Source organism: Ambystoma mexicanum, chromosome 7q (assembly GCF_040938575.1).
Source record: "Ambystoma mexicanum isolate Mex_15411 chromosome 7q, UKY_AmexF1_1, whole genome shotgun sequence".
Lineage (NCBI taxonomy): Eukaryota > Metazoa > Chordata > Amphibia > Caudata > Ambystomatidae > Ambystoma > Ambystoma mexicanum.
The window spans coordinates 495,904,879-495,931,417 of NC_090941.1; the positions used below are offsets into that span (position 1 = coordinate 495,904,879).

At 47.9% G+C, this 26,539-nt stretch overlaps 1 protein-coding gene across 6 annotated transcripts in view; it reads right to left on the reverse strand.

The window, feature by feature from the left end:
- Window positions 1-26,539, reverse strand: part of CDADC1 (cytidine and dCMP deaminase domain containing 1) — a 671,523-nt gene that overhangs the window by 424,434 nt on the left and 220,550 nt on the right. The gene's annotated exons all lie outside the window — the stretch shown is intronic.

A 26,539-nucleotide genomic window follows, 5' to 3' on the forward strand; every position in this document is an offset into this window, starting at 1 on the left:
TTGGTGGAGAATAGGGAGATAAGCATTGTGAATATATATGCCCGCAACCAGAATACAGCAACATATTTTAGGACCCTGAGTACTAATCTTAGTATGTGTATGGTGAGTGCGGTGATCTGGGGTGGGGATTTTAACTGTGTGCTAAACCCTAGGATAGATAGATCGGAAGATGGATAGACCCACCCCTGCGGCTAAAGCGCTACAGATGCTGCTAGATGACTTTGGTCTGGCGGATGTGTGGAGAACAAAACATCCCCAAGAAAGGCAGTACTCGCACTATTCCGCCCGCAACAGTTGCACACGAGGCTAGACTATGTCTTTGCCACGTCAGACATACTGATGGAAACGGCGTAGGCAGAGTACAAGGCGAGGGTCCTCTCAGATCACTCACCCCTGGTTATCGGCTGGCAGTACTGCCCCCCCCTCCGAGAGCAAGGATTCCAACATGGCGGCTTCGGGGCAGAGGCACTTAAGGACTCCCTCTTCAGCGAAGACATAAGAGAAGAGATTATAAACTATTTTGAGGTGAATACGGGCAGCGTGGACTCGGCGAGCACGCTATGGGAAGCTTTCAAGGTGGTGATGCGGGGAGTAGCCATAGCAAAATCTAAAGGCCTGCAAGGCGGGATCCTGGCTGATCAACAGGCGACAGAAAGGGAATTGGAAAAGGCGCTCAGGGATAGAGAGGACACTGGAAGGGACATGGAGTTGATTCTTAAATTACAACAGACATGTGCGGAGCAGTGGGACTGACTGTGTAACCTCAACTTTAGTAAATCCATAGAAAGACAGCATGCGGGAGGAGATAAAACAGGGAAGCTCTTGGCATGGTTATATAAGAGCGAGATCCCCAGACCCACCATTAGGACGATAACAAGTGAAGATGGCAGTGTAGTTGACACCCAGGAGGGAGTGAATCAGGAGTTTGCAGAATACTATAGGAAACTTTACGGGGATGAGGAGGGAAGAAACTTTACGGGGATGAGGAGGGAAGCAATTATGAAGAAATAACAGAAACACTAGAAGACATAGGTCTGCCTACAATAAGTGCTGAAGAAAGAGAGGAGCTAGATGCGCCAATTACCTTAGAGGAGTTAGAAGAAGTGGTGAGGCAGCTACCTACTAGTAAGACCCCGGGGCGGACGGGTTTCCAAGTGAGTTTTATAAAGTGTACAAAGCGGAGGTGCTCCCCCCGATGTTGAATATGCTAAATGAAGCGTTTGAGACAGGACAGCTGCCAGAGTCGCTTAGAGAAGCGATTATAATACCGCTTCCCAAGCCCAACAAACCTGGGCATTGCTGTGGCTCTTACAGACCATTGTCAATGCTGAACCAGGACAGTAAGATATTGACGGCTGTCTTGGCAAATAGATTGCGAAGAGTCATTGGCAAGCTAATACACCCCGACCAGACGGGCTATGTCCCGAATAGGAACATAACTCACAATCACAGACGTCTTCATCGGGTTATTGAATGGGGGAGCAGGAATGAGGGTGAAATGGCAATTGTGTCCTTGGACGCTGTGAAGGCCTTCGATTCTGTTAAATGGCCATGGCATAATATGTACATATTAGCTTTGGAGCCTTTGGCGATATACCTCAGACAACAGTATGAACCTATAGGCATAGAGGTGGGAGGGGAGCGACATTTGATTTCACTGTATGCGGATGATTTGCTACTGTACCTAAGACACCCGGAGGAGAATCTCCAGTACATCCTGGAGGTGATGGAGAGGTATGCGGGGTTGTCGGGCATAGCAGTGAATCCTCAGAAATCTATAATCTTCCCGCTGGGGAACTATCGGGGAATCCCTGTCAGACGGTTGCCGGTGCTGCAGACTCCTTGGGCTGTTGGTACTTTTCGGTATCTTGGGATAGATGTTTACCACACAGTGGAAGAAGAACATAGGCACAATACCGAAGTAGCCATAGGGGAAATTGAGAAGTGTATGAAATTCCGGGTGAAGCTGCCTCTAGCAATGATGGGACGAGGGGCAATGCTCAAAATGGTGGTCTTGCCAAGGCTCCTGCATTATTTTGGGAACATTCCGTACCTGATACCTAAGAAGTTTTTCACTAGACTTAATAGCATGTGCAGGGATTTCCTGTGGCATGGCACCAGGAACAGGGTGGCACTATGGAAGCTGCAGAACTTTTACGAAAAAGGTGGAATAAACTGCCTAATTACGAGGTCTATTATGTAGCGAGTCAACTGCAATATGTCGCCAAATGGCTCTCAGATTAATCGACCCCTGAATCCAGGCTGTTTAATCAAGATTGTGCCCCATTCTATCTAAAAGAGATGATCTGGCTGCCCAAGACAGACATGAAAGAGCGCCCTAAAATGATGTTGCTTGGATGGAAGATCTGGCGCCGGGCATGCCAGATGATGGAAAACCCATTCCCATGCTCCCCGCAGATACCGTTGGTTGCACTGACAGGAGGAGATTAGCAGCTACGGATGACAATTAGGAACCACTGGGAATCGTTGGGGCTGGTAACGATGGCAGATATTTGGTGAGAGGGGACTATCATACATTTTGGAGAGTTGGGAGAGGAGGTGGGATTACACGTGGGCCAGTATATCACATATCTCAGAATGGTGCAGAGAATTAAGAAAACATGGCCTGAAACGATAATAGAAGAAGAACCAGACGCTACCATAGACACAATATATGATACTGCAGAAGGAGGGCATGAGATCTCTAGATTGTATGAAATGATGATGTCTAAAGTTGGGAAAAGAATTAATACAACTAAGACTAGATTGGGAAGCGGAAGTAGGAGCTCCGATAGAGGACCGGATGTGGGAACGTGCCCTGGGGTACCATAAGAAGGTGTCCAGAAACGCAAGATTAAAACAGATACAACTATATGTTACGCACAGGGCATACATGACACCCCTGAGGATATCGAGGTTTGAAAATGCAGGGCGACAAACATGTCCTAAATGCGTCGAAGAACAGGCTGACATGGTACACATGTTCTTGTCATACCCGGTAATTGAGCGATTCTGGGGTGAAGTGGCGCGGAGACTTGCGGAAAAGGGGATCACTATTGTCATAGATTCAGCCTGGGCCTGCTTGCTGGAGGGGCTCCTCAGATCGCAGAAACTTAAACATGTCAATAAACTAAAAGATCTAGCGTATGTGCTAGCAAAACGAAGGATTACCATGGGATGGAAGACCTGTCATAGGCCACGGGTGGAGATGTGGTGGAAAGAGTTGCAGAGGTTGGCGGAGGCAGAGACCACGGTGTGGCAAGAGGCAAGTAACATTGGGGGAGAGGAAGAGGTGGGAACCCTGATGGCATGGAGATTGTTGATAGTGGAACTATTTGGAACGATACAAGATCGGACAGAATCCACGGAAAATGAAACCCTGCTACGCGGGCCGGATACAGAGTGACTGGAATGAATAGGCTCGCAAGGGGGGGTGGGATAAGGGGAGCAGTGACCAAATTATGCAAAGAACAATGTGCACAATTGTACTGGTGATAACTGCACTGCGTGTTTGGCTTGTATCAATTTTGTTTGTTTGAATTTAATAAGAACTGTTTAAAAAAAAAAACAGGACTCAAAAAGGGAAGACCCTCCACTATGAATCCGCACCTTGGACAATATCTCACTGGTAACATGGCCTCACCTCGGCCACCCGAGGGCAGGAAACAGTGACCAGGAACGTGTCCCACTTCCGACAGATGTCGCTGACTCTATGGGAAGAGGCGAACATGAACTCCAGCCCCACAGGAGCACGCCCCACGGCGAGTGGAAGACCAGATGAGGATCCAACTCGAAAGTGCCCAGATCCAGAAGAAAGAGAGAAGAGCACGGCCATGCCCCGAACCCAACAACGAGAGAGAGGGGAACACTACTCACTACTCACTCCGAAAACGACTAGTGCCATCAACCAGACTGCAAGGCTATGTAGTGAACGGCCTCTACTCTCGCAAGGGAAGCTGAAATCACAAGACGAGCACCACCAAGAAGTCAAAGAAAGCCCCAATTCTATTGTTCCAATTTTGACAATGTGTTTGTTCTCCTATGTTCACTGTTTGTTTTGTTCATCCAAAGTTAGAAAGGGATGTGATATCCATGTGACAAGGGTCATGTGGACGAGTAAATAAAAGGAGGAGGAAAGCCTGCGAAGGGCAGTCCCCGTTCCAGGTACCAGCACAACTGTGTCCCGTGTCTTCTCGGGCGCACCAACGTGCCACGCAGCGGCCCGCTCCAGGGCAGCACTTCACACTAGAGTTCTTAATGCTAGCCACAGCGCTTCGTGGTCTGACAAATCCCTTCGCACGTCGGCCCTATTCTTTAGCATAATGATTGCTGGAGTTTACCCATCTGTGTTGTGCACCCTATTCATCAGCAGTTTTGCAGAATAAATCTGAAATGTGATTTGTCGAGATGATCCTTCTAGAGGAGCACAGCCAAACGTGCCCAATGATCTCTCTCCACCTGAAACCCATTGGACAGGGCTGCCTCTGGAGGAATTTCACATCATCAAGTTTTCCATAAACAGAGCTGGTGGTGTAGGACTCCAGGGTGGTTCTAGGTGTTTTTACAGAAATTATTTTTCACTGCAGAATTTTACCGCAATTTATTACCAATTGTTTCTGCCACTCAACACAGGGAGATGCCAAAATCCCATCCTTTATTGTTCACCACTCAGCCCGGCCTCTACCCATACCATATTGCCTCACCCAAATACTCATCCAGCGCTTTTTTAAAATTTGTTTATTTATAACACAGCACATCGGAAAACATATACATTAACATTTGTTTGCAAACCCTCGAAATGCATATGAATTGACATTACCCCTGTCCCTTCTGCATTACCCCTAGATGGGTCTTATCTCCCAGTCTCATTGGGTCGGACCAGGCAATGAGTGTTTGCTGGTTAACTGGAGGGCTCTCGCGATCAAGCGTGGCTTATAGGTCAGGGCCGGGTAGTTCAGGTCATAGTCTAACAACAGTGAGCAAATGTTCATAAAACGATGGAGAAGGCTCGCTATGGCAGCCGTGACCTTTTTGGCTATTGGGATGTCCCAAATTTTGATCCACCAAAGGGTAATCAGTGGGCCTTCCGCGGACTTCCAGGTGCGTGCCACCATACATTTTTGGCCGCCAGCAGGAGTTGGGTTATCAGCGCTGCCTTCTGTCCTGTCCTTGGGTAGGAGCCTGGGATCGGGATTCCCAGGAGGACCTGCTCGGGGGCCAGCGGTATTGTCACTTGGGTAATCTCCTTTATTGCGGCGAGGCATTTGGACCAGAACACCCTTACCTTAGGGCATGTCCACCACATATAAATATAGGATCCTGGAAGGCCGCAGAGGTGCCAGCAGTTTGGGTCCAAAGCCTGCTGGAAGTGGTGAAGGCGGGGGCGAAATACCAGCGCAGCAGCAGTTTGTGGGCGCATTCCCGATTAGTGATGCAGGGGGAGGACGTGCGCGTTCTCGACCAGATGTCCATCCAGGTATGGTGCTCTATACCGTGACCTAGATCTGCCTCCCATTGGGTCATATAGGAGGGCTTAATGCGGAACGGGTCCTCCTACAGTAGTTTATAGAGGGCCGAGATCCTCGCCCCGGGCCAGCAGGTCATTTACTGTGAGCTCTAGTGGGCAGGGGTTCCAGTTGCTGCTGCTCGAGTCTGGGGTGGGCACCAATGCCTCCAGGGCGTAGGTGAACCTGTCTGTTTCCGCAAGTTGGAAGATTATTTAGCATTGTTCGAAGGTGCGAGGGGTGCCCCCTTCGAAGAGCTGCCCCAGTGAATTCTAAAGTTCATTGGGCAGGAGCCCGGGGGAGAAAGCTGGGTTAAGGAAGATTGGGGAGATTGATTATGCTCAGGTCCCCTGGGATACCTTTGTGCCTGCGGCCCAATCCCAGGCCCTTATTGATTGTTTTGTGGAGCTCAGCATGCCTGGCCAGGCTCAGCGCAGTGCAGAGGGAATAAACAGAAGAAAGCGGAGGGGGAGAGAAATGCAGGATTGTTCGATCTCCACCCATTTCGGGCGCCCCAAAGCGATTCCCCATGCTTGAAAGTGGGCCAGCTGTGCTGCCATTTGATATTTGCGGAAGTCTGGGACCCCCAGACCTCCCAATTTCGCACTGCCCATCATGGTTCTTCAGGGGATACGCGTGCTTTCTTGCCCTGCCAGATAAAGTCAATCATTTTCCGTTGAAGCCGCTGCAGAGGGGGGAGTGGGATTGAGGCGGGAAGAGAGGAGCAGGTGTAAAGGAACCGTGAGAGAAGGCTTGTTTTGTCATGCCGTGATGCGGCATAAGAGGGAGATCTCTTGCGACTGCCAGCGGTTGAGGTCCTTTTCCATTTCTCCAAAGAGGGGGGGAAGTTTGTCTGATACACTCTTGCTGGGTTGGGCGGGGATCTGGACCCCTAAGTATGGGATAGATTTGACGCTCCATTGGAGTGGGCTTTGCTTCTCTAGGGCTTCGCTCGGGCCTGGGCCCAGTCCCATCCCCAAGGCCACCGATTCTCCAAAATTGATGGTGAAACCTGCTACCCTCCCGAAACTTTGGATTTCGGCAAAGGCCGCCTTAATGTCAGTAATGGTCAGGAACACATCGTCTGTGTAGAGAGCAATCTTATGTTGGGCGGGGCCTATCTGAGGGCCTCTGATCCAAGGGTTTCAGCGCATGCATTAGGCCAGGGGTTCCATGGCCAAAGCGAAGAATAGGGGGGACAAAGGGCATCCTTGTCTCGTTCCACATGTGAGCGGGATCAGGTCCGACAAGAGGCTGTTGACTCACTGCCGAGTCTTGGGGGCTTGATAATTTGCTAAGACCATTCTCTGGAAGGTCGGGCCAAAGCTGAAGGCCTCAAGGGTGAGGCGTAGATAAGTCCAATCCACTTTGTCAAAGGCTTTGGTTGCATCCAGAGCCAGCAGGGCGAGCCAGGCGTAGCTTCTCGCGTTCCGCAAATTGGATCACCCCCTGTGGGTCGGAGGCCTAGGATGGTATTTCTTTTCTTCACTTTGGCCAGCTTGTTTGCCAGCAGCTTGTTAGCTTTGTTATTATTGACATAGTACCGTTGTTTTGTTCTGGTTAATAGATTCACTGTGGCATTGGCGTAATGCGCCTCCAATCTCTTTCTTGCCATCTAGAGGGCCCTATAAAATTTCGGGGACCAGCCCTTCCGCTTGTGAGTGGCTTCCGCTTCTCGGACCTCAGCTTCCAGGATGGCGCGGGCCGCCTGTTTTTGTTTATGGAAGGCTGCGCCTTGGGCGATCAGTTCCCCTCTGAGCACTGCCTTCATGGCGTCCCAGGTGTTAGCTGGTGAGGTATCCTCGTCACGGTTTTCCATTAAATTTATTTGTATTGTTCTGTATTGTTCTGGCAATGGTGTCCCTCACTGCCATGTCACCCAGGATAGGGTCATATAGCTTCCATCGGCGTTGAGGAGGGGTGGGAGGGTGTCACCGGGTTGGGAAGCTCACAAGATTAGTGAGACTGGGGCATGGCCTGAGAGGATCCGGGGGCCAATGGAGATGTCGTCTGTGAAGGCCAGGACCTGGAGGGAGGCCAGCAGCAAGTCAATTCTAGAGAAGGTGCGTATGAATAGCAGGTGAAGTCTTTCTCTTCCGGACATAACACTCCAGGTGTCAACGACATTCAGCGTCCGAAAAAGGTGGAGCAGGTCTTTTGCCAGTTATAGGTCCCTGGGTGGCGGGGGGTGCGATCTGTCTTTGAGAGGGTCTGGGGCTCCGTTAAAGCCTCCCCCAATGACGACTTGCCCTTCAATGAATGGGAGGAGGGACTTCTCTAAGTCTCGCTAGAACCATTCCTGATGCTCATTCGGAGCATAAGGGTGCAGAGTTGGCCAAAGATGATGCATTTGATTGCGATGAAGCGACCCCTCCATCGTAGCGTGACTAGAACCTGTGGGCTCAGGTCCTTTGCGAAAGGAATGGTGGTGTCTCCCTTCTTGGTGCTGTTGGAAGCCAGGAATTGTAGAGGAAAGAGACTTCTGCGCAGGCGGGAGAAGTCCGCCGGGATTAGGCGAGTCTCTTGCAGGAAAGCTACTGAGGATCCCTCATCCTGTAGCATTTGCAGGATGGATTTCCTTTTCGGAGGGGAATTTAGGCCTCTGCCATTTAGGGTGGTCAACTTCAGTTTCGGTTGTGGGGGCAGGCCCTCCGAGCTCTCTTGCTGCGAGAGGGAGGGCTGGGGGGGGGGGGAGGAGTCAAGTCAGCCATAGTCCTGAGAGGCAAGCTGCTTTGGGTTCTCCTGAGGCTGAGGGTTTTCAAGTAGGCTCCAACAGGAGGTATAAACTGCTAACATAGGCCTCCAACAAGGGGCCAGAACTGCGGCCAGGGGGACCGGATTTAATATATTGGTGCACCCCACGCCACCCAGGCTGACATCAGCCAACATGGTTGAATTTCACTCCAAGGGTAAAACCGCGACATCCACCTTGGAGGAGGGTATGGACCGCGTGGGGCCCGCAGCAGGCTTCAGTAAGCAGAGTTGGTTCCAATGCTGAGTTCTTTAGGCGTTTAGTTGATCTTTATTTAGGTTTGCGGCTTCTCTGCACTCTTGTCCAGGGGGTACGGCTCGGCTTGGGGGAAGCTGTACCTCACTTGGGAATCTTTCGGCCGGGGGAGGACAACCCCGTGCCCCGTGGGGAGCCGAGGTGCAGGATTGATGCTGCGTCGTCGAGGTGGCTGATGGTTCGTGGGGTGCCATTGTGCGAGAATTTTAGAGACTTCAGAAACAGCCACCGGCAGCGGATCTGCTGGTCTCGGAGGAAGAGCCTGAGTGGACGCAGCATTCTGAGCTTCTGCAGGGTTAGAGGGGAGAGGTCCTGGAATATCTGGAGATGTGAGCCCTGAAAAGATAGTTTGTCGCATGTGCGACCTATCGCCCAGATGGCCTCTTTGCTGGTGTAAAAATTGACTCTCGTGATTACTACCGGGGGAGGGGGAGGTGGTTCGAGTCGGTTCCTCGATGTGGGCGCAATCTGTGGGTGCGATCGAGTAGGAGTTGAGTCTCATTCAGGTTCGGCAGCAGCGACTGAAGAAATTGCCCACGTACTCGGGTAGCTCCCTGTCAGGGATTGAGGAAGGCACACCTCGGATGTGCAGTTTATTGCGGCGGGAGCGGTTGTCCAGATCTTCCTGCTTGAATTCGAGGATGTCAGTTCTGTCCATTAGGGTCTGGATTGTGCGTTGCACTTCCGCCAGTGAGTTGGAATGTTCTATGGCTAGTTCTTCAGATTCCCCCATACTGTGTTTGATGTTACTGACTCTTTGCTCTGTTTGTTCTAGTTTTGCAGTAAGTTCCGACATGCAGGATCTAAACTCCGCTTTGATATCAGACATGAAGGCTTGGAGGTCTTCTTTGGTTGCGAGGGTCTCTTTATCATCTGGTGCTTTTTGAGGTGTGAGTTTAGGAGGGTTGTTGGGGAGAATTCTCATTCTATGGCTCATTTACCTTAACTTTAGAGTCCCGCAGCAGCTTTGCTGGATTTGAAGGGTTTGTTTTTTTCTCCTGCTAAGAGTGAGACTTTTTCCCACTCTTGGGCAGGTTGCTACGTGCGTTTTAGGCTATTTTTGTGCTCATAGTCTTCTGGGTTTTTCTCACCCTCCTAGAGATCATCTTTTTACATGTGTGTTACACAGCACCCTCAGTGCAGTGACACAGGGGTGTCATAGTGACCCCCAAACATAGACTCCATACTCTGGGACTGACTACTGTCTCCCAGGGCATGTAAAGTCCCCATTGACTTTACTAGTCAATATTTATGAACTAAACCAGCACAACACATCTTACTATGGAAGTACTAGGAAGGGTTAATAGTTTTTCCCTGGGGTTCATTTTCGAGAGGGTACCGTACAGTTCCTCTCTCAAAAGTTTCTGGCTGGTGGCAGTGGTTACCACCGTAAATATTCCACCGCGAATATTTCCCTATGGGATTTTCCCATTGTTCGAGGCTACCAATTTTATGACAGCCTCTAACACAGCCGGTTTATTTTTATATTAACTTTACTCCATTAGGTTTTATTTGCCAGAACTTTAATAATAATTCTTTCTCGGGTCTTTCTCCGAGATCCTAACCAAGGTCGGGGATCCTTTGTTCATCCTTTTGGCGAGCTTCTGCCAAGAAGCCCTCCTTTCGGCGCCACTGAGTCTGTGGTAGACCCATTGTGTGGGAGGGGGCGTAGGCCCCCTGGACAGGGTTGCCTAAGTAACCCATGTCGCACTCGGCCCCGATAGGCTGGATAGGCATCCCGTCAGGATGACCACTCCACTGTGAGCGACAGCTAGGCTGTATGAATGGGGGGGTTTTCTACATAAAAGCAGGGTCCTGAGGACTGGAAGAGCAAGACGTCGCCACTGGAACTAAGAAGCTGAAGAGGAGAGCAGCCAAAGACATCTGCAACGACTGAACCACCGGTGAAGCCCTGCTGCAGCGTCTCACCACTTTTCTCCACACGACGAGAGAAGATCTTCATCTGCAAGAGCCTTCTTCCATTGAGCTTGTGGGACCAACCAGTTTGCCAATCACCTTCCAGGACCTGCCTTGGTCGAATCGCCAGTGCCCTGCACTCGGAGACCGGATTGCCAGGCACCCGACCACCACGACCGTGATTTAAAGGAGCGTACCTTTTAATCAGTTTCAGCATCACCGCGGCTGGCTTCTTCCCTGGGCAGTGCAGTAACTCGAACCTTCCTCCACAACGAGAGCATCTCTTCCTCTGCTGGACACGAACTGCAGGAACTGCCAGGAACCACTGCCACTGCAGGAGTTGCTTCTCCTTTTTCAGGTACATTGTTCCGCCAGGCCTCACGTTTTCGAGGGGTACTGCTAAAGGTGTTTGAAATCCTTTACCTACCTCCTGGGTTGGCCGCCCCAATCGACTAACATTATCTTTTACCTTCTACACCCTCCTTTTGAAACGTTAAACCAAAGACTTGACTGCAGCTACTAGAACAGTTTGATCCTGGGCCCATTGCCCGGTCCCACTAACTCGGGCACAGGCCTATTGACTTTGGCTAAATCTGTTACAACTGCCTTCACTAGATTGCTTTTCATCCTCAACTGTGTTGGTGCACCAGAAAACCTTTATAACCACTCTTCCTTCCCTCTTAAGTATTGTTGAAGTGCCATTTTGCTCAGTTTTCACCTAAGTATGACTATTGCTAAAGTGCTACCTTGCCTAACTTGTTCACAATCCACTTGGGAAGTGTTGCTAGTGTGTTTAAGAGGTTATCTCTGTATAACTTGTTCTTTCCCTCCCTTTTGAGAAATTGTTAGAGTGCCATTTCTGCTTAGTTTACACTGTGCTAGTTTGCTCAGTTTTCACTCTGGCTCAAACTTGTCTACATTTATATAGGGAGTGGTGTATACTTTTCTTGACTGTTTTAATGTGCTTTGATAATTGTGATTGATGTGTTGAACTAGAAGTGTGTAAAATAAATATATATATTCTTTTTAATACAAAACTTTGGTCAGTGTTTCCTTGTGCCATAGTATTGTAGTCCTATTGTGTAAACCCTGAATGCTGCTCATCTCCCTCTTGAGATAAGTCTGACTGCTTAGCCACAGCTACCAACTAAATCTGTGTGGTACGGACTGATACCAAAGGGGATTTATTGCATACACCTGTAGTCTTAATCTTCTGTATTGCTCCCTAAGTGAACTGCACAGGATTCTGCCTAACAAGGGTCTGCTTTCTTCCCCTTTTCCGTTGCCAGCAGCATGGCAGAAATGTATGCAGATTTAGGAGGTTTCAGAGATTTGGCCATGGCTCCAGGGTAGGGGCGACTCCCAGCGAGCTTTGCACGATGTTAGAAATGTTAACTGGCGGGTAGGGTGCTAGTTGACCCGTAGAAAGTCCCGAGATGCCAGTTCAGGAACCACACTATCTAGCTATAGTGGCAGCAGGGGGAGGGGGGTTAGAGTGGAAGAGAGGGTGCTGTTGGAAGGGGACATTAGGGAAGATGAGGTGTGGAAAGCAATAGCAGAGCTCCAGTCGAACAAAGCACCGGGCCCAGATGGGTGCACGGCTGCATTCTATAAGAAATACACGCGCGCTGTGACCCCTTTCTTAACAAAGTTATTGAATACATTTAAGGATGAAGGGATGTGATCTAGTCTATGAATGAGGCCAAGGTTCTAGTCTTCCACAAAGCAGGAAAAGATCCATCCCTACCAGGATCACATCGCCCAATTGGATTAATCAATTTGGACTCAAAACTGTATGCAAAAATATTAGCAGCTAGATTGTCACCGCTCCTCCCCAAATTGATAGAAAAGGACCAATCAAGATTTATCCCGGGCCGACAAACTCACGATAATCTGAGGTGAATAATACACCCGGTAGAGAAGATTGGAGTCAAGCAAACCCCGGCAATTCTACTAACCTTAGACGTCAAAAAGGCATTTGACAGGGTGGAATGGTCAATGCTGTTTCAAACCTTAAAATGTATGGGGCTCGGGGCACAATATATGAAAATGATCAGGGCTAACTATAATACCCCCTCAATTATAATTGCCATAAACGGGGACGTCACGGGCAGAGTGGAGTTAACAAGGGGCACTAAGGGGGCGTGGCTAGAGGGCCATGTAGGCAGACGGGTTCCCGGAGAAGCTCCTGTCGATCCTTCATTGATTTGTGCAAAAAAGTGTGCCCAAATGTGGCTGTAACGATTGAGAATATGTATACATACATATGAAAAAGCGGAGTGTGACTGGAGTATGTTTTGTGCTCGCAGGAAGTCTTGGTCTCAGAGCTTTGTGCTGAAGAAGATTGGGGAAGATTCGCAGCCTGTAGATACAAAATGGTGAAGTGACGAGAACAAAGGAACGGCACAACACGACGGACCATCGAGAAGCCAGCGGCGCGAGGATTGGCGGTTAAAGGCACAAAACATTGTGCAAGAGTGGATACGAACCAGCAGAGCAGAACATGCCCTACGCGGCACCAGGGAATCATAATAAGGGCTGGATGTGCTGACCGGCACGGCGTGTGATCCATGCGATATCAGCTGCGCATAAACAAGGTCAGGCGACGTTGTAGCCTCGGACCGGCAGATCAGAGCATACACACAACGGCTGCCGGTAGCAGACCGGCAGCTCGTTAACAGTGTTCCAACACAAAGGAGGAGGAAAAAAAAAAACACGAGGTCTGAGGGCACGGACACACGCCTGTCGGGATTCCAGCTGCCAAAGCACCAGAGAGATACACAGTATTGCTGCCGTTCAGAGCAGCTGGGAAGCACGGGAATTGTGCGGCAGCAGCGTGCCCAGGAACAGATCACTGTGGGCACGTTAGGTGTGAGTGATATAATGGCACCAGGGTCCAGCTACTGAACTGTGCAATGGACGCATTGGGGCAAGCGAACAAAGAGCAGGGGCTGGAACAGGCACACGGCAGCTAAGGAGGGGAAACAGACTACTGATGCACATGAGCCGCAGGAGTGCAACAGAGGTGCAATCGACCCCTCATAAGCTTCGAAGGGGAACCTGTGCTGTGAGCTGCCCCTGCTGGGAGGAGAAGTGCCTTAAAGACTTCAGTGATGCACAAGCACTCCACGTGTTGAAGGAACCAGTGCAGTGGATGAGGAGGAGCGGTGTAGCACACCTTCGGCCAGTACGACCATATACCCAGATAGCTACAGGAAGTGCGCGCTGCACTAAGGTACTACAGTGACACCCTTGGCAGCACTGGGGAGCGGATCACAGGGCACGCAATGGCCCATGTACACCACTGCAGCGCACAGGAGACGCACTAAGAGGTTGGAGAAGCAGGGGGGCGCTGCAGCTCCTGTTGCGTTGGGTTAGGCACAGCCTTCCTGAATGCAGTTGGTATGGACAAGCAAAACGCCTCATATGGCTCTGCCATATGAGGTGTAACACAAGGAGAGGCAGTCACACTGTATGTCCGGCTACACGTCTATTGGAAGACAACGTGTAGGGGGGAGTGAAGCGGATCCCCACTGTCAAACCAGACCATTCACGCGACAGGATACTAAGAACAGCGGAGACGGCCCATGGGTTGTGTGAGCAGACCACGGCAGACGATAAAACAGAGTTCCACGGAAGCACCTGGGAACCTGCACGACAGAGCGGCCAGAGACGACAGAGCAATCAGAGGAGTAATGATGGCGTCAAAACAGGTTAAATCAGAGGCGAAACAATCTTCTTTGGACATTTTCACCAAACCAAACCAGTCTGAGGATGCAGCGAAGGCAGCAGAACTGAGCACACCAGGGAAAGCAACTACATTACGGGGGGACCAACAAATACTAGAGGCCATTGCCGATCTGAAATCAACCTGTGAGTCCAAACTTGACAGCTGTGGCGGAGCTAAAAACATCCCTGGAATTTAAGATAGACGCTGTGAGTGTAGACGTCAACCTCCTAAGGCAAGAAGTCAGAGCTGTAGCTGAACGCACAAGCGGACTGGAGAAAGAGGTGAAGGCCAACACAGAGTCCTGCACAGAGAGCGCGAAAGCAATCGACGCATTGCAACAACGAGTGAGTAACCTGGAAAGCAGAGCTGATGAGGCTGAAGGAAGATCGCGTAGAAATAACATACGCATAGTCATGCACCCTGAAGGAGAGGAAAGCTTGGACCCGATGAACTACATAGAGAACATGTTACTGCAGGAAATCGGTGGTGGAGTGCTCACTCACGGGTTTGCTGTAGAAAGAGAGCACAGGGCCCTATCCAGGAAACCGCCGCCAGGAGCTCCGCCCAGGTCGATCATCAGCAACATTTTAAACTATAAAGACAGAGAAAATTTTGGAGCATTTTCGCAAAGGAGGAACAATTAACAGAGCGTCGGCGTCTAATACGGCATACCCGGATTTTACCTTCCTGGTACAGAAGCAGCGCCTGAGTTTTGTGGCAGTTAAGAGAAGGTTGCGAGAATCAGGCTTGAAGTATAGACTGCTATACCCAGCGAAACTGAAAGTTCTGCTCAAAGACAAGGCAGTTTTTTTTGAGACACCGGAGGATGCGGTGGAGTGGATGGACAAGATGAACTGCCCAGAGGACCCGGAAGACCAGACAACGAGCGGGAAGGATAAGTGGACCAGCATTGTGTCAGATGTGCTGTGGGATTAATGTGTGTGAGTAGTGTAAAGATTAGCTAAGTATCAATGACTTTGAGACTCAATCGCAAATAGACTTGAGCCCGTTGAAAGACTGAGTACCCATAGTAGGGGCGTAGACGCCCCCCATAACTGGCACCAAAGGGTTGGCGGAATGCGAGACGCATAGAGAAATATTACGAGAGAAAACCGAGTAACACAATGTTAACCCCAATAGATAGTTTAGTTCGGATATTAGTAGTATAGTATCCCCCTGCTGCGACCCGAGTACCAGTGAGTGCTGGGAAAGGGACGAGATACTTGGGAAGGCTAAGATCCAGGATGGAGCTGGGCAAAAGTTGAGTAAGGTTGGGGTTAGGTGGGTTTGGGGAATTGTGGTAGTTATTGAGAGTAAGGCTAATGCCAGGGGGAGGGGAGGGCAGTCTGCCGGGGTAGTTGGAAGGAGGAAAGTGGTGGGGAGGGGGGGGGAGTTAGGGGTGTTGGGAGGAGGAGAGCACACAATCATAAGCCAGTCCTTAAGAAAAGAAGGGCGGGAGCAGAGTCAGGAGGAGTGGGGAATCGTTGACATGGGGGTCCTGAAGATAGTGACCTGGAATGTGAGAGGGCTAAACAGTTACATTAAACGGAATAAGGTCATGATGTACCTGAATAGACAGAAAATAGACATTGCATTGTTACAAGAAACCCATCTGACCAGGGATAAGCTAGAAGTGGTGAGGAGGAAATGGAAAGGGACTACAATAGGCGCAACATATTCTAGGTATGCTAGGGGGGTTATCACGTGGATAGCACCACATGTTCCGTTTAAATTACTCCAACATATGCAGAGACGGATGGCAGAATGGTATTGCTTAAAGGGTTAGTGGAAAACAAAGAAGTGAACATTAGCAATATATATGCCCCGAATAATGATACCACGATATATTTCAGGAACCTATACGCTAAGATCAGTACATATATGGAGGGAGCAGTTATACTAGGAGGGGACTTTAACTGCACTCTAGACCCGAAACTTGATGGATCAGATGAGAAGGTTGTCAAGACCACCCCAGTGGCGAAGGCCCTGGGGGCCCTTTTGAATGATTTCCGATTGGTAGATGTGTGGAGAATGATTAATCCACAACACAGAGTACTCGTACTCCTCAGCCCTGCACAACCTACAGACCCGGTTGGACTATATATTTGCTGCCAGCGAAGTAACAGGAGGTATGAAGAGCGCGGAATATAAGGCTGCAGTCCTCTCAGACCATGCACCGATGATCGTAGCGTGGCAGATTGTTCCGCCTAGGTCGAGAATCCCGACGTGGAGGCTCAGGGCCGAGGCATTGAGAGACACAGTATTCAGGGAGGACCTGAGGGCGGTAATAAAGGACTACTTTGAGCAGAACACAGTAAGCGTGAAATCAGCCGGTACGTTGAGGGAAGCATTCAAGGTGGTGGTGAGAGGGGAAGCAATATCAAAATCGAAAGGATTACAGGGTGGCATAGTAAGGGAATTGCAGGACACGGAAAAGAAGATAGAGGCTAAAATGCAGAAGGGAGTAAGCTCTCCAGGGGAGGCTGAGGTCATACTTCACCTACAGGAAAAATGCAGAGGCCACAGGGAGAGATTAAGCAACTCGAATTACAGGAAATATATCGAAAAGAAACATGCAGAGGGGGACAAACCGGGCAGGATATTAGCCTGGTTATGTAGAAATGAATCCCCCAGACAAGCGATTAGGGAAATGCAATGGGGGGATGGGTGGCTAGAAGACACTCATGAAGGAGTGAACTAATTCATTTATGAATACTACCGGAAGCTATATGCAAACACTACTGGGGAAGGGGAAATAGACATATTAGACACACTGAGATCAGCTTGCCTAAGCTCGGGGAGGCGGAAAGGGAGACCATGGAGGCCCCACTTACGCAAGAGGAGTTAGAGCGGATGATCCAGACACTACCCACAAACAAGGCCCTGGGGGCAGATGGCCTCCCAAGCGAGTTCTATAAAACATATAGGGCAGATTTGCTTCCACCGATGTTAGCCATGTTGAACGAGGCATTTGGTAAAGGAAGGCTAACTGAGACTCTTAGGGAAGCGATTATTATTCCGCTCCTCAAGCCAGATAAGCAAAGCACAGACTGCAGATCTTATAGACCGCTCTCGATGCTCAACCAGGACAGCAAGATACTCACTGCAGTGATGGCTAACAGATTAAGGCTGGTAATAAACAAACTTATACATCCTGACCAGACGGGGTATGTCCCGCGCAGGTGTATCTCCGACAATCTCAGGAGGCTTCATCATGTCATAGACCAGACAGATGGGAGCCCCCAAGAAGTGGCAATAGTCTCACTGGATGCAGTAAAAGCCTTCGACTCGGTCAAATGGGCTTGGCTGATGGCTGTTCTGAAGGAATATGGGATGGGACCGGTGTACTTGAAGTGGGTCCAGTTGCTATACAGCGAGCAGGTAGCTTGAGTCCGAACAGGATCGATCACATCAGAACAGTGGATTCTGAGCAGAGGCACCAGACAGGGATGCCCCTGGTCCCCGATGCTCTTCATCTTGGCACTGGAACCTCTAGCAATATATCTGGAGGAAACAATATGGGGAGATGGGAATCAGCACGAAAGGAGGACAGCATCTGATATCATTGTACGGAGATGATATGTTGCTATATTTAAAATACCCCGAAGAAAACCTACAATATATTTTAGGAATAATTAAACGATATGCGATACTCTGACATAACGATCAATCCTAAAAAGTCAAGCATATTCCCCCTAGGTAGATCTGTTGGAATACCACCACACGACCGGCCAGTGTTACAGATAAGATGGACGATGGATACTTTTAGGTATCTGGGGTGGATATATATCACTGTTAGGACAGTTTTTCTGAAGTCCAACTAAGGGCTTAGCAAAACCATTCTACTGAGGCAGTACAGGACTCCACTCTTAGTATAAGGCTGTGCCACCTGAGTTCGGGGTAGCGTAGACAGAGCAGCCAGGCTTATCTTAGGAGGGAGAGAGGGCAGTAGATACAGTACAAATGAAATTGTCATACAGATGATCCAAAGAAACACAAACACTATGTATTGTAAAAATAAAGGATTTATTTAAATACAGGTAGGCCCAGATAAATCTAGGGGTTAAGTAAGTACTAACACATTATATGGCATCACAATATAACACAACACTATACTTGAAAGTACACAGACCCAAGTATAAACCTTATTTGGAACACCTAACAGCAGTTCTAGGGAAATCAAAACCTTGTTATACACATTTAGTATAGGTCAGGCCTATTCTTTGGGAGTAAATGACCAATGGTTACTTTTAGATTACTTTTGGTAATACAAGGACAGTAGGTTCTTCCAGTTGTACAGTGACTCTTGGAACAAATCACAAACAGTCAACTGGACAATATACTTTTGGTGAATAGTGAAACACTTATTCTAGGTGCAGTAAAAACCTATAACTACTTTTGTCATAACACACAGTTATACCAGGTGAGTAAAACCTAAGGATGTAATGTACAATTACAGATGCTTTGGAAATCAGGGAACCCCAGATTGAGGTAAGTAATAACTCTGGTAACTTGTTTTGGATGGCACACAGCTAACACAAGGTAAGTAAAACCAACTTACTTTAACTTCACAATGAAGGGGAAAGTAAAACCCAATGTCACACTCTACTGAATACTTATTCTAGGTAGGCAACAACCTAATGTATACTTATTAAGGACAGGCTAGCAGCAAGTCAGGAGAAGCAAGACCCAGTTGCAGAACACTCATATAGTTGTCCTAGCAGGACTAACCTGGTAATACGAACAGTTGGAGGACACTCATACAATTACCCTACAGGAATAATCTGGTGAAACCAACGCATTACTTTTGTAAAGAGGCACACCCTAATCACAGGAGAGTAAAATATCTTCACATCTACTTTCTTTTAGACTGGTAAAACAGTGGCTAAGGAAGAAAAGATGTAAACCATACTTTTAAGAATAGTGCATCACACATTCAAGATCAGTAAGAACTTTTGTAAGTGTTCACTCTGAGAATTACAGTTACCCACCAACTCTACAAGTAAGTAAAACACTTGATTTCTTTTCTAGGCAGAAGTCCCAATCCCTTCAAAGTCTTTCCCTTAGAGCATGAGTGTTCTCAGTAGCAGAAGGGGGGTCACTAGGACTAGTGACCAACAGGCAGTGTTAGAATAAGTTCTTTAGTAGCAAAAGTCAGAGTTTCCTTAGGATAACTGGCAAACAAGTGAGTACTTTACTTCTAGGGTTAGAAGAGGGTACAGGGGCTTCACAGAAGACACCCCAGCCGGATTCTAGCAGTGGGACTGGGTGCACTGGATGAGGGACCTCCCAATCACAGAAAACACCCCAGGACTACACAGAAATCCCAACAGGCTTAAGGTAAGTATATACCCAAGCCAACACAGTACCTCAGCAAGGAAGAAGAGATTGCAACAGGAGAACTTCAGGGACTGCAGCCAAATACCCGGTCAGTGGATTCCTTTTCCTGGAGACTGAACACAAGACCTCAGAAGGGACTTTGCAGCAGGGATCGATGAAGAATGCTCTAGGCAAGATTTCTCTCGGGGCTGAATGCGGTTTTGTGGGTTTGGCGCCTTTTCAAGGAGCACAGAAGAAGACAGAAAATCGCGGTTGAATTCTCGTCGTTTAAAAGGTCCAGCACTCTTGTGAGGGGACTTTTTGGACTCGATTCGTGTCTCTGGAGATACACCAGGATGCCCCCGAAGTTTCATCGAGATTCGGAATTCGGAAAACTGTGCACCGCACAGTGGCTGGTGGTTCCAGGGTATTGGGGTATTGCAAGAACGCAAGGTCGCAGCAACCGTGGGATGGCTCAAAATGTAGGTCTTCTCGAGTCTAGTGGGTCTCACCAGGTCCTGGGTTTGGGTCGTCGTTTTCGGAGACCCCAGGTCGATCGGAAGGAAGGGCTGCAGCAGGCTCCGGTTACACGGCAGGCTCTCCGGACGCTGGAAATCATTCCCGCCGCTTTTCCTTCGTCATCCTCTTCGGTTTTCTGTTCCAGTGGTCGACATGACTTCAGCTTCCAGGTTTCCAGTATTTATCAGTAACTGCAACACAACCTCTGCATTCTCTCCCCGCATTTTACAAGAAAGGGGCGGTTGGCTGTCCAACCAGGACAGCCAACCCCCCACTGGGATTTGGCCCAGTTGAAGGAAGGCATGAGACAAAGGAGGGGGAAGTTTTGGACTCCTCCCCCACTTCCTGTGCTTACAGACTGAATGGAGCCTGGGAGGGGGGGTCCAGGGGACTCCCGCAAAAGAGAAAACTCGAAGGAATTTCCTGCCCTGGATGTCAAGGGAAGGAACAAGAAACGACAAGAAACACTAAAATGGCAGAAAAAGAAGACAGGGGCCATTTTGGTAAAATGAGCATCCTTAGGTGCCTTTACTGCAGCTGTGATTACAGCCCGCGGTAAACGTGCACCAAATTAGTAAAAGGTATCACTGCCACCAGCCATTAAAGGTAAGCTTGTCACTGTAACAGAATTGTTACAGTTTAAATGTGAAAGGGGATACATTGCATCTCCAAAGCACTCCACATAAGGTGGGGTGTGCTGGTTTCACAGAATAAAATGTAAAAGGGATCCAAAGATCCTTTCTACCCTTGGGAACTGTAGTTCACTCAAGGTTAGCACAAGAAAGTTAAATGGGGAGCCCCTATGGCAACCCAGCAACAACAGGCACTTATTGCCAATAAGTTGTTAGACATGATAACTTTAAAAAGACACTATGGAGAGTCTTAAAAATGACACCCATAAAAAGAGTTAAAGATTGGGTGAGTGTGGAAAAAGGTTCCCACTCACTGATGTATTAATGAAAAATATCCCACTAGAAAAGCAAAAAGTTCTGGAGTTGAACCAGGAAAGGAAGATTTACCAGCTCTGTGGAAATCTTACCTAACAATCACAAAGTGGAGGATGAACACAAACTTAATACGGAGAAGGCAGTGACAAAAAATGGAACGCAGCATGGTATTCTGGGCCCGGTTGCCTTTGACCATGATGGGTAGTTGAATATGGTAGTATTACCCAGGTTACTACACTATTTTGAGAATGTTCCGTAGATGATACCTAAACGGTTCTTCACCAGAGTACATAGTATATGCAGAGGGTTCATTTGGCATAATTCTAGAAATAGCATAGCATTGTGGAAATTGCAAAACCCATACGAGCAAGGAGGGTTAGACTGCCTAATTTTGAAGTGTAATACTTGGCTTGGCTGGCACACAACTTCAATATGTGGCGAGATGGTTATCTGAGGACCCCACACCAGAGTCTAAATTGTTGGGATCGGAGTGTACACCTTACTTTCTGAATGAATGGATGTGATTGGCAGAAACACTGAATGTGAGAGAGCCCGCACTACTAGACCTGGGGAGGAAGATGTGGCGTAGAGCCTGTCAAGTGATGGGGAGCCCGCTCCCCTGCTCCCCACAGATACCAATTGGCATTGAAGGGGATGGATGAGCAACTGAGGAGGACTATTAGAGAGCACTGGAAACCGGTGGGAGTAACAACTATTGGAGATGTCTGGCAAGAAGGGGGGGGTGGAATTTGATACGCTAAGAGAGGAAACGGGTCTACACAGTGGACAATATATCACATACGCTAGGCTAGTGAAAATAGCAAAGGAAATGTGGTCAGAGGCAGAGCTGACCCGGCAACCTGATGCTGCCATTGAAACGTTTCAGGCTGTGTCTGATGGAGGCCATGAAGTCTCCCGAATCTATGAGCTAATGATGTCTAAATTTGGGAAGGAGGTGACCCAGACGAGGCGAGACTGGGAGGAAGATGGTGGGGGATCAACGGGAGACTGTCTATGGGTCAGAGTGCAAGGATACCATAAAAAAGTCTCAAGAAATGTGAGGCTGCAACAGATTCAGTTATATGTTACCCTCAGGGCGTATAAGGCCCCCGAAGAAGACTGCCAAGTTTACGAACGCCAAAACACAGACATGTCTGAAATGTGGCGAGGTTGATGCAGGGATGGTACATATGTTTTGGGCATGCCCTGACATAGCGAGATACTGGAAGGAGGTAGCATACCTCTTAGCAGGTAAAGGAATAAACTTGGATGTAGACTCTTTGTGGGCGTGCATGGTGGGTGGGTTCCCTAGACCACCGCTCAAACTCAAACATGTGATCAAACTTAAAGACCTAGCATATATACTAGCTAAACGCAGGATAGCGATGGGCTGGAAGGCAAGCAATAGACCGAAGGCAGGGGCCCGGTGGCAGGATCTCCTGAAATTGGCAGAGGCCAAAACAGTGGTGTGGAGAGAAGCGGTGGACAGGGCCGGGGAAGAGGAAGCGGGCACACTTACAGCCTGGATGCATTTGGTCGCCTCGTTGTCGGGGTCTGTTCAAGAGGAACCAGAAGAAGATAGCTCCTCGGACAGTGAGGGAAGCAGGACGCCCATGGAATAGGAAAGGAAGAGTTGGGGAGGGGGGGAATGTTGAGAAACTGTATTTGTGCACAGTGTTTTGGTGTAATGTATGATGATTGAGTTGAAACTAATAAAATGTTTTTTAAAAAAAGAAAAAAACAAGGGGCACTAAACAGGGATGCCTGCTGTCACCCCTCCTATATGCCATCTTCCTAGAGCCACTCTTAATCAGAATAAGGGAATCGCAATCCATAGCAGGGATAGAAATGGCAGGGACATAAGGTGGTAGCGTACGCAGATGATATGCTGCTCGCCCTCTCAGACCCGTCTCGCACCCTCCCGGAAGTACTTCAAGAATTAGAGAAATTAGGGCCAATCTCAGGGCTGAGGATTAGCAGAAACAAATAATTCTTGTAGGGGATAGAGGAGAGATTAACCGGGAAGCGGCCGCCCTAAATTTAAAGATAGTGGATGAAGGGATAAAATACTTGGGCATAACCCTCACGGCTAGGGTGGATCTCTTATACAGGGAAAATTATCCGGATCTGCTTGGGAAAATTAAAAAGGACATGGAGCGGTGGAATCCACTGGCGATCTCTTGGTGGGGACGGATTACCTCGATAAAGATGACCATTCTTCCAAAACTGGTATACTATCTTCAGGCTATCCAAATAAGCAATATCTTCATTCACATGGAAGAAACCACCAAAGGTAGCGAGGGCAGTACTCATAGATGCAATTCAAGAGGGGGGCCTGGCTCTTCCGCATTTCTACAGGTACTATCAGACGGCGCAATAATCGGTTTAAAAGGAATGGATGGGGGAGGAACAGCATAAAATCTGGGCAGAGCAAGACAGGGCGGTGGCAAGATCCCCATTAAGGGGGATGCTGTGGAAAGGGAAACAATTCAGGCACCCTAATCTCTGCATTAGTGAGGTCATGAGGGCCCCACTGCAAGCATGGGACGACCAAGCGCGGAAGGGCAGCCTAACAGAAGTGCCAGCCCCATTCACATCCATGTTTGAGAACCCAGATTTCCTTCTGGGAGTGGAAAAGGGGGCATACGGTAGATGGGAACAGGCGGGGTGCATGAAAATTGGTGCATGAAAATTGGAGAAATGATACAGGACCAGGATGTGAAATTGCTTGAGGTTTGTAAAATGCACCTAAATCTCAGGGAATCGGACAGATATAAATATGAACCGTTTTTTGGGTGCGCTTACACCTTTTCTGCGCCAATCAATTCATTCCTCCCGTTTGAAATGTTTGTATTTACAAAAAATGAAGATTCTAATCGAATCTGTGCATAAAGTGTTTATTTGTGATTGTGTCCTTTAGGATGACACGTGTTTCACATTATCTTGGAGAACAGCAATAACGAACAGCCTGGATTTGAAAAAGGCAAAGTTCTAATGCCGAAACATGTGTCATCCTAAAGGATACAATCACAAATAAACATCTTATGCACAAATTCGATTGGAATCTTCATTTTTGGTAAATACAAACTTTTCAACGGGAGGAATGAAATGATTGGCGCAGAAAAGGTGTAAGCTCACCCAAAAAACTGTTCTTGTACCAACGGAGTGGAGGAACTCAAAGTCTCCGTAGATGCATACACCGATGCGACACACATAAGGACACTTGGTACAATTGAACGAAATCAGGGAAAATATTTTGGTCGCGAAGGTACATCCATAAGATATCACCAAAAAGTTACTCAAGCGCAAACACTATAAATATGAACAGTTTAGGCACTGGCTCGCGACTCCATCCATTAAACAGGCGGCTGCCATCCCTAAACCACAGTGGGAGGAACTCTGGGGAAATATCCCTAAACTGACCCGCTCGGTCCAAATGAGGGAAATGTGGGTAAAGGTCATGACACAATGGCACTACACCCCGGTGAGGTTAAATACGATGTTCCCAAACGTGTTAAAACTCTGCTGGAGGCTGCACGGGGGAAGGCACTTGGAGACATGTTTGGTGGTAATGCAAGGGTATCCAGGGGTTCTGGGCCGAAGTGAAGACACATATGCAGGGAATGTTCCCAAATGTGGCCCAATTGGGAGAGAGGGTATGGCTGTGTGGGATTAGGGATTCAGTAGCGATGAAATACACAAAATCACAATGGAGAAGCTTTATGGGCCTGGTCATAGCGGCATGGGCAGCAATAGCCCAGAATTGGAAACAACAGGACAAGCCACTTGTATTTGGTTGACTACAGATGGTATGAACACTAGTGACAATGGAAAAGCTAACTCATTCCTTGCAGGGCACAAAGGGACCCTTTATGAAAGAATGGGGGAGTTGAGGGGTAGGGAGGGTGCTGGAATATCTCCAATGAGATGATAAGGAGCAATGGTGTCCACATAAAATAAGAATCTTGGACATTTTTGCGGCATGAGCGATCCCCACAGGGAAAGAGAAAGCAATCTTCCTGAGGGAAGGGGAAGGGAGGGGCTGGGGGAGAAATGTTGCTTGTGTGTTTTTATGTATGTGAAACAATAAAAACATACTTTAAAAAAAAAGAAATTGACAGAGACATTTAGATTTGGAGATGGATTCCAAAATATTAACGAGACCCGAAATGTACTACACACAGTAAAGGCTTTAATTGAAGACAGATTGCAGTGAAAACAAGAAACTAAGGCATTTTTGATCCTTCAACATTGTGAGGGATAGAAATATTAGATGACATGAACAAATTGTGTGTTTATAGATCCTTGAACGTAATTAACTGAAAGTGTATGACATAAATTGAAAAAGTTGCTAAAAAAAATAAAAATGCATTTTAAAACTGTTTTGTTAGCAATAGGATTGGGCGAAATTACCACCTGTGAAACAAAATTGGTGGAATTCAAAACAATTCTGTTTTGCCTACCGGGCACTTGTTCCCTGCTCTGCCACATGTCATTTTTCTTTTTTTACTTGGAAATTTAGTTTTTTTTAAATTTTCTTGGGCACGAACAAAAAACCTGAAATTTTTGTTTAAATCTAAATTTAAGGTGGAAAAACATGCGTAATTTACTTATTCACATGATACATTTGAAATAAAAAAAATGCTGAGCTAGAAGAAACTAGAAAGAACAAATGCCGCACAGCAAGCAAAATTTGGGGACTGAGCAAATTCTTCTCAGAATGAAAGCCGGGATCTCAAAGCTATATCAACTACTTTAAGTACAACGTTCACATAAAGATCCTTATATGATTGCATGGGAAAGGGAGGTGAACACACCACGTACCAAAGAGTCATGGGAAAAGATTGGGATCCGGACCAATTGCTCATCCCTGTGCGTCTCCAACAAGGAACGTGCATCCATAATCTTGTATAGATGATTCTTGTACCCAACATGTAAACATATCATGAAACAATCATTTCCATCTAAATGCTGGGGAAACTGCAGTGGGAATAGGAACATGTTGCACATGTGGTGAACCAGTCAGAAATCTCAGATATTTTGGAAAGATGCCTTGCACAAATTAAACAGATCACAAAAGCATTAGTACGCCTGGACCCACTGATGATATTTCTAGGGGTTGCCGATGAGGGGTCGTACCTCTTGAGTGTGGGGGTCCGATGTATTTTGATCACCCATTTGCTTATGGTGGCAAGAATAACATTGGTGAGATGCTGGAAAAACATGGTAGGGACACCCTGTTCAATTTACGGTAAATAGGATCTGCTGAGAAGGTGACATCTATTCTCCAGGGGCAGTTTGCCAAGTCTGTTCAGGAATGGGATCCGGTGCAAAACAATTATATTCATTTTCAACAATGTGTGATAAAACCAGCCGTGTTTGGGCACTTTTCTTTATTGTAGAAAGCTGGTAATGGAAATTCTCGAGTCTCAGCTTGAGATCACTGGAGGTTCATCTCCTGCTCGGACACTCAGGGATTGGCTAGGAGAGAATGCAGAACTTTGTATTCGTATGTTGCAGAATGCAGAGATGTGCTCTAGTGTAGAAATGGTGCCTGTATAGTTGGTACAGTTATGTTTATTGTCCCTTGAAAATA